This window comes from Rutidosis leptorrhynchoides, chromosome 9 (genome assembly GCF_046630445.1).
Source record: "Rutidosis leptorrhynchoides isolate AG116_Rl617_1_P2 chromosome 9, CSIRO_AGI_Rlap_v1, whole genome shotgun sequence".
Lineage (NCBI taxonomy): Eukaryota > Viridiplantae > Streptophyta > Magnoliopsida > Asterales > Asteraceae > Rutidosis > Rutidosis leptorrhynchoides.
Genome location: NC_092341.1, coordinates 120,750,867 through 120,759,047, shown reverse-complemented (window position 1 = coordinate 120,759,047; position 8,181 = coordinate 120,750,867). Strand labels below are relative to the sequence as shown.

Here is an 8,181-nt window from a genome sequence, read left to right as displayed (position 1 = left end):
TCAATTTGGTGGAGGTCTGAATGAAGATGCTAATGAACATATTCTTCTTTTTCAAGAGATATGTGTTCTATTCAAGCTTCAAGCAGACACCGACCAAAATGTATTTTTAAAACTTTTCCCATGGACACTCCACGGGGAAGCACGGAGTTGGTTAGATTCATTGCCCGAGGCTACGATAGAAACTTGGGATGGTATGTTGGAAAAATTTCTTAAGAAATATTTTTCAGCTTCTAAGTCCGCGAGACTCCAACAAGAAATTACTCAATTTTGTCAAAAGCCGATGGAAACCTTGTATGAAGCATGGAATCGATTTTCCAAAATGCTAAGAGGTTGTCCAAACCATGGTTTAGATACCTTCCAAAAAGTTCAAATCTTTTACAAGGGTTGTGTTGTTGTAACCCGAATTTCCATTGATCAAGCGGCCGGAGGTTCACTCATGGACAAAACCGAGCAAGAAGCTTATGAGATAATCGAGAAGCAAGCCGATTATTCTCATGAGTGGCATCAAGAACGAACAATTACTCGTCATGCTCAAGTCCAAAGCGCCGGTGCTTATGATGAACTTAGTTCCCTAAGTGTGAAAATAGACGGTGTTGCTCGAAACATGGAAAAGATCACCAAGGAAATCCATAGTATGAAGGTAGATTGTGAATACTGTGGTGGTCTCCATTTAGGAAAAGATTATGATGCCAGTTTAACAATGGCTCAGAAAGAAGAAGTGGCTTTCATAAGCCAAAGAAATAATAATCAATTTCAAGGAAGAGCCCAATTTAACCGAAACTTCAACAACCCATACAACCCTCAAGGTCAAATTTTAATTACCAACAAGGGTCAAGTAATGGGTTCCAACAACAATCTCCGGGTTTCTATCAAAAACCCCAAAACGAAGAGAAAAAGTCAAATATGGAGAGTTTGTTGGAGAAGTTAATTGCATCTCAGACCCAGCTTGTTACCAATATAAGCCAAACAAACAAGAAAAACGAACACCAATTCAAAAACCAACAAGCTGCAATTCAGAATTTGGAGAAGCAAATGAGTGGTTTGGCTAGTTTACTTAGTGAAAGAAAACCAGGCAGTTTACCGGGCGATACTAATAAGAACCCCCGAAATGAGCACGCCAATGTTATCACCACACAGAGTGGTCTAACATATGAAGCTCCAATAATGCCCGAAGATTCTGATTTCAGTGTTCCGTTGAACAAAAATGATGAACCGGTTAAGAAGCCGGAACAAGTGGTTGAGAAGGAAGAACGGGAGAAACCCGTAGTGAAGCCATATCAACCATCGCTCCCATACCCAAGGAAGCAACAACAAGAAAGGCTCGAAGCCAAAAGGTCAAAATTTCTAGATATGTTTAAACAAATTAACATAAATATGCCTTTTATTGATGTGATTTCAGGTATGCCAAAGTATGCTAACTTCTTAAAAGACTTACTAATCGGAAGAAAATGGAGGAACTTTCATCCGTCACCATGAATGCTAATTGTTCAGCAATTTTAATGAACAAAATACCAAAGAAGTTAGTGGATCCTGGGAGTTTTTCCATACCATGTCTCCTAGGAGATTTGGAATGCATTAAAGCATTAGCGGATTTAGGGGCTAGCATAAATTTAATGCCTTATTCATTGTATGTTAAGCTAGACCCCAGGGTACTAAAACCAACCTGAATGGCAATTCAACTAGTGGACCGCTCTATTAAATTCCATCGTGGAATTTTAGAGAATATGTTAGTAAAAGTGGGTACCCTAGTATTTCCGGCCGATTTTGTAATTTTGGATATGGAAGAGGACACACGTGTGCCTCTTATATTGGGTCGACCTTTCCTCAAAACCGCTAGGGCTATGATAGATGTTTATGGGCAGAAATTGACCCATAGTATTGAGGATGTCAAGGTAACTTTTTCCGTTGACCATGCCATGCAATACCCCGAGTCTACTGATGATAAATGTTATTATTTGCAAATCGTAGACACATATTCAGAGTTGTTGCAGGAATTTCCAGAATTGAAAGGTTTGGAAGAATGCATTTTTACGGAAGGTGATGAAGAGAACATGGTGGAAGAAGTAGAGATGTTGACCACCTTGATGGCTAACGGTTTTGAGCCAAATGATGAAGAATACAGAAAGTTGGATTTAGAAAATGAGTACCGATATAAAACGTCGATTGAAGAACCTCCCGTTTTGGAACTAAAGCCACTTCCAAGTCACTTGGAATATGCTTACCTTCAAGAGGATTCTACTCTACCGGTTATCATTTCATTCGAACTCTCTGTAAGTGAGAAGTCTAAACTTGTTTCCATGTTAAAAGCTCATAAACCGTCTCTAGCATGGAAAATTCATGACATCAAGGGTATAAGTCCCTCTTATTATACACATAAGATATTAATGGAAAATAACTATAAGCCATGTGTACAAAGACAAAGGCGACTGAACCCTAATATGCAAGAAGTCGTTAAAAAGGAGATTGTCAAACTCCTTGATGGGGGTCTTATTTACCCAATTTCGGATAGTCCTTGGGTGAGTCCGATCCAATGTGTACCAAAAAAGGGTGGCATGACCGTTATCACCAACGAAAATGACCAATTAATTTCTACTAGGACTGTCACGGGTTGGAGGGTATGTATTGATTATAGAAAATTAAATGATGCTACCCGAAAAGACCATTTTTCCCTTCCTTACATTGATCAAATGTTGAAAAGGTTAGCAGGAAAGATCTTTTATTGTTTTCTTGACGGTTTCTCGGGATATTTCCAAATCCCTATAGCACCCGAGGACCAAGAGAAAACCACCTTTACATGCCCTTATGGTACTTTCTCCTATCGACGTATGCCCTTTGGCTTATGCAATGCTCCTGCTATCTTTCAAAGGTGTATGGTAGCCATTTTTCATGATATGATTGAGGACTTTATGGAAGTATTCATAGATGACTTCTCAGTTTTCGGTGATTCTTTTGACTCATGTCTTCATAATCTTGAGCGTATGTTGATTAGGTGTGAAAAATTAAATCTTGTACTAAACTGGGAAAAGTGCCATTTTATGGTAAAAGAGGGCATTGTATTGGGTCATAAAATTTCTTGTGCAGGTATGGAGGTGGATAGAGCTAAAGTGGAAGTCATAGCCAAATTACCACCACCATCGAATGTAAAAGGTGTAAGAAGTTTTCTAGGGCACGCCGGTTTTTACCGTCGGTTCATTAAGGATTTTTCAAAAATTGCAACCCCTATGAACAAACTTCTAGAGAAAGACGCTCCATTTGTATTTACAGACGAGTGTTTAAATGCCTTTAATCTTCTGAAAGCAAAGCTCACACAATCACCCATTCTCATATCACCAAATTGGTCACTTCCATTCGAACTTATGTGTGATGCGAGTGACTTTGCTATTGGTGCCGTCTTGGGGCAAAGAATTGGAAAACATTTACAGCCCATTTATTATGCTAGTAAGACATTGCAAGGAGCCCAACTTAATTACACTACCACCGAGAAAGAACTCCTGGCAATTGTCTTTTCATTTGACAAATTCCGATCTTACTTGGTACTAGCAAAGACGGTTGTCTACACGAACCACTCGGCCTTAAAGTACTTGCTTGCTAAGCAAGATGCTAAACCCTGATTAATAGGTTAGGTCTTGCTTTTGTAGGAATTCGACATTGATATTAAGGACAAAAAGTCTAATGACCCGTCCTAATCCCTCTGGACGAAGTCCATATCGATTACAACGATTCACAATAGTTGATTACATCGCGAGGTACTTGACCTCTATATGATACATTTTACAAATATTGCATTCATTTTTAAAAGACAAACTTTCATTACATCGAATGTTGACAGACATGCATACCATTTCATAATAAATCTAACTATAATTGACTTAATAATATTCTTGATGAACTCAACGACTCGAATGCAACGTCTTTTGAAATATGTCATGAATGACTCCAAGTAATATCCCTAAAATGAGTAAATGCACAGCGGAAGATTTCTTTCGTACCTGAGAACAAACATGCTTTAAAGTGTCAACCAAAAGGTTGGTGAGTTCATTAGTTTAACATAAATAACCATTTACATAATTTTAATAGACCACAAGATTTTCATTTCTCATAAATATACGTCCCATGCATAGAGACAAAAATATCATTCATATGGATTGAACACCTGGTAACCGACATTCACAATATGCATATAAGAATATTCCCATCATTTTGGGATCCTCCTTCGGACATGATATAAATTTCGAAGTACTAAAGCATCCGGTACTTTGGATGGAGCTTGTTGGGCCCGATAGATCTATCTTTAGAGTTCGCGTCAATTAGGGTGTCTGTTCCCTAATTCTTAGATTACCAGACTTAATAAAAAGGGGCATATTCGATTTCGATCATTCAACCATATAATGTAGTTTCAATTACTTGTGTCTATTTCATAAAACAATTATAAAAACAACGCATGTATTCTCAGTCCCAAAAATATATATTGCAAAAGCATTTAAAAAGGGATTAATGAAACTCACCATACTGTATTTTGTAGTAAAAATACATATGACGTCATTTAACAGGTGTAGGGTTGACCTCGGATTCACGAATCTATATTAATTATATATTAAAACATATAATGAAAATCAAATAATTCCATCTATTAATTATATAATATTTATATATTTAGTGTTGTAGTTTATATATAATTTGTATTAAATTCTAATATATATTATATCTTAAATTACATGTTATACATGTATTTATTTCCTTATAAACTTCATACATAACCATTTTTATGGTTATAACCATAAACATTTGCATAACATAATTATACATATAATTATATATATATAAGTAATCGAAATTCAAGTTCTAATAATTCGTACCCTTAATGAGAGGATGTGTAATCGAGAAAAATGAGCAACCGAGCGTGTGTGGGACTCTGGGTCACGACCGAAATAGAAACAGAAGATGGTTAGCCAAAGTTCAGACCATGTACGACCCATGTTGTTCAGACAAAGCCCATTCGAACCTCTGTTGGGCTTGGCCTTTTTCGAACGGCCCGATAACAAATTAATCAAGCCCAAAAATTAGTTTGGTCCAAAAGTAGATATAGTGATTTTATTTGGTAGTTTTTGAATGGCAGTGGAGTGGAACAGAAAAAAAAACAATGTTATTATCTAAACGTTTTTCATCCTTAAACTTTATGTTAGTCATCATCATCATCCTTTTATTTTTAAGAGCATTATCATCATCATTCGTATATCGACATCATCTTAATGATCATCATGATCATTATCATCTTATCATTAACCCCATATGTTTCACGATCATAATTATCATATTTCGAATCACGTCATCTTCGTTATCATAATTATCATAATCATAATCATAATCATAATTCTATGATCATCATCATTAATCTTAATCATCGTTAGCATACATCATCATCTGTAATTAACAATATCCAGCACATTATCGTGTTTATTATATCATACCCATCATCATCAATCTGTCCCACATCATGATCATATAACATCATCAAAAAAAAATAAAGGAACGTGGTAGTGGTAGCACACTCAACAAGCCCATGTGATTATGTTTTGATCTTTTTGGCCCACAACAGAAAAGTAGTGCAAAACATCAAGTGGATGTTTATTTATTCCAATGGAGAATAGGAAAAGCCTCATTATTTATCTTACATCCCTTCCGTTCAAAATAGAAACAAAATTGAAAACTGAATCGGCAAAACAGATTACGGATAGCATCATAGCAACAGTTAATGATTGGTAATTGAACTGTTCGAACCAGAAAGGAGTAGCAACGACAGTTAACAGGAAGAGTAAAGAGGAAAAAGAAAATAACGATGGTGGTAACATGAGTTCCGGCTGTAAACAGGAAAAAAAAATGTTGGTGACTGTTTTGGATGTTGAGCTTAAGGAAGATGAAACAGAAAGATAAACGCATCCGTAGGAACTGTTGTTTGATCAGGCAGAAAGAAACAGAAAAATTATAACGTAGCAAGAGGTGTTTGGTTTTTGTTAGATCGAGCTAGAAACAGGAAACACACAGCAGTATATTATAGTGGTGAAGATGATGGTTTTCGTTTGAATAAAACTCGAATAGCAACAGTAGAGGGTTTCATGGGTTTGATCGGAATAGAAACAATAACGGCTGCAATAGTACTAGCAGCAGTTAGCTGCAAATTAGGCTGTAATAGTATTAAAATTCGAACAGAAGAAGAGAACAAAATTATGTGCAACGGTTATGATGTATGGTAGGGTTGCAGGTGATTAATGGGTGGCTTGTGGTGGTCGTAAAACAGAAACCAGAAACCGGTGTAACAGCAACAAGAAACATAATATGGTATCTGTTTATAGAGAAAACAAATGCAAGAATAGCAGTGATAGTATTCACTTCAAGAAGAGAAACACGATAATGTTGGTTGTTATGATGTAAGTGGTAATTTCTCAACTTGATTAGAAACAGAAAAAGAATGATAGGGAATTGGTGATTTAACGCAGAGGAAAAGAAGAGAGATAGAAAAATGATAACCGATGGTGGTGAGGTAACCGGTGGTGGTGGTTCTTCTTGATGGTGGCGGAATGAAGGTGATCTTAGAGTGGCGGTTTGTTGATAAATTTAATGAAGATGATGAGATTGATGGTTTGTGATAAAATGGTAGGGAATTGAATAATCATTATTCTTGATATAAAGTGATCCATTATTATGTAAAACAAATTCTGTCGATAAGGAAAATTAATCATTCAGATACTACAAAAAAAAAAAAAAAAAAAAAACGATTTCAAACCAAATCGTACGAATTTGATTTTTTTGATATATAATCCATTTAGACAGAAACAAAACTTGGATACAGTGTGATGGTGATGCATAACTTAATCCACTATATATGGGATATATATATGTATTTATATTATATATATAATTAGCATTAGTAAGTATATTAATAATAATAATAATAATAATAATAATAATAATTCTCTTAATAATAAATAATAATAAATATTATTAACAATAACAACATAATAATAATACAATTAATAATAATTATGCTAATAATAACAATATTTATCATAATAATGATACTTTTAATAATAATGAATTGTATTGTTTTTATAACAATAATAATAATAATAATAATAATAATAATAATAATAATAATAATAATAATGATAATAATAATAATATTAATAATGATTCTTATTGGAAAAAAAACATAATAGTAGTATTACTAATAATAACAAGTTACGTATTTCAATTTTTATATCTATATATTATATATTAAATTATTATTAACAATACAGATATCGATACTAATAATAATAATGAGAGTAACTATAGCAATTATGTTTTAACCTGTAATCAAACTGATTATATTAATATTACTTATTATTAATTATGTAATATATAATAACATATATTGAATGTTTAATATTTATGCATTTTAATATATCTATGTATTATTATATAATATGTGTTTGCATATTAATTATATTATAACTATACATATAAATATGAACATATTAACCATGTTTTATATATTTAAGTATTATATATTTATTTAAGGTATTATGTTATTTCATAATAACTATTATATATTTTGACATATAATATATATATATATATATATATATATATATATATATATATATATATATATATATATATATATATATATATATATATATATATATATATATTCTAAAAATTTCACTTTCTCATTAAATAATATAGAAGCTTAATAGTTAACACATATATAGGAAATCGAACAGGAAACTCCACTAACCCTTGTCTAGTTCCTGATAATTGACACTTTTGCTCTTACATGTAACTCACTTTAATATTTTCCGAATATTGTTAAAAAGAACAGATTTCTCAAATCAACGTGGGCCTCGTAACAGAGACTCATAATCATACAATGTATCTGATAAATCAATCATTTGATATTATTTTTTAATCTCGTCGATAACTATAATAAACTTATATTGAAACAAAATATGTTCATGTAAAGTATTATGTATCTAGTACTTTGTTAACATTTCCAATTAATAAGTATATATTATATATACATATCTATATACACATAAATGTTCGTGAATCGTCAGACATGGTCAAAGGGTAATTGATTACATGAATATAGATTTCAAAACTTTCGAGACTCAACACTACAGATTTTGCTTATCGTGTCGG

At 33.1% G+C, this 8,181-nt stretch overlaps 1 non-coding gene across 1 annotated transcript; it reads right to left on the bottom strand.

Moving 5' to 3' along the window:
- Positions 1 to 241: 241 nt before the first annotated feature.
- On the bottom strand, positions 242 to 348 carry LOC139869765 (small nucleolar RNA R71). Its single transcript, XR_011766346.1, has one exon. It is a non-coding gene; the product is annotated as a small nucleolar RNA R71 (small nucleolar RNA).
- Positions 349 to 8,181: the final 7,833 nt, after the last annotated feature.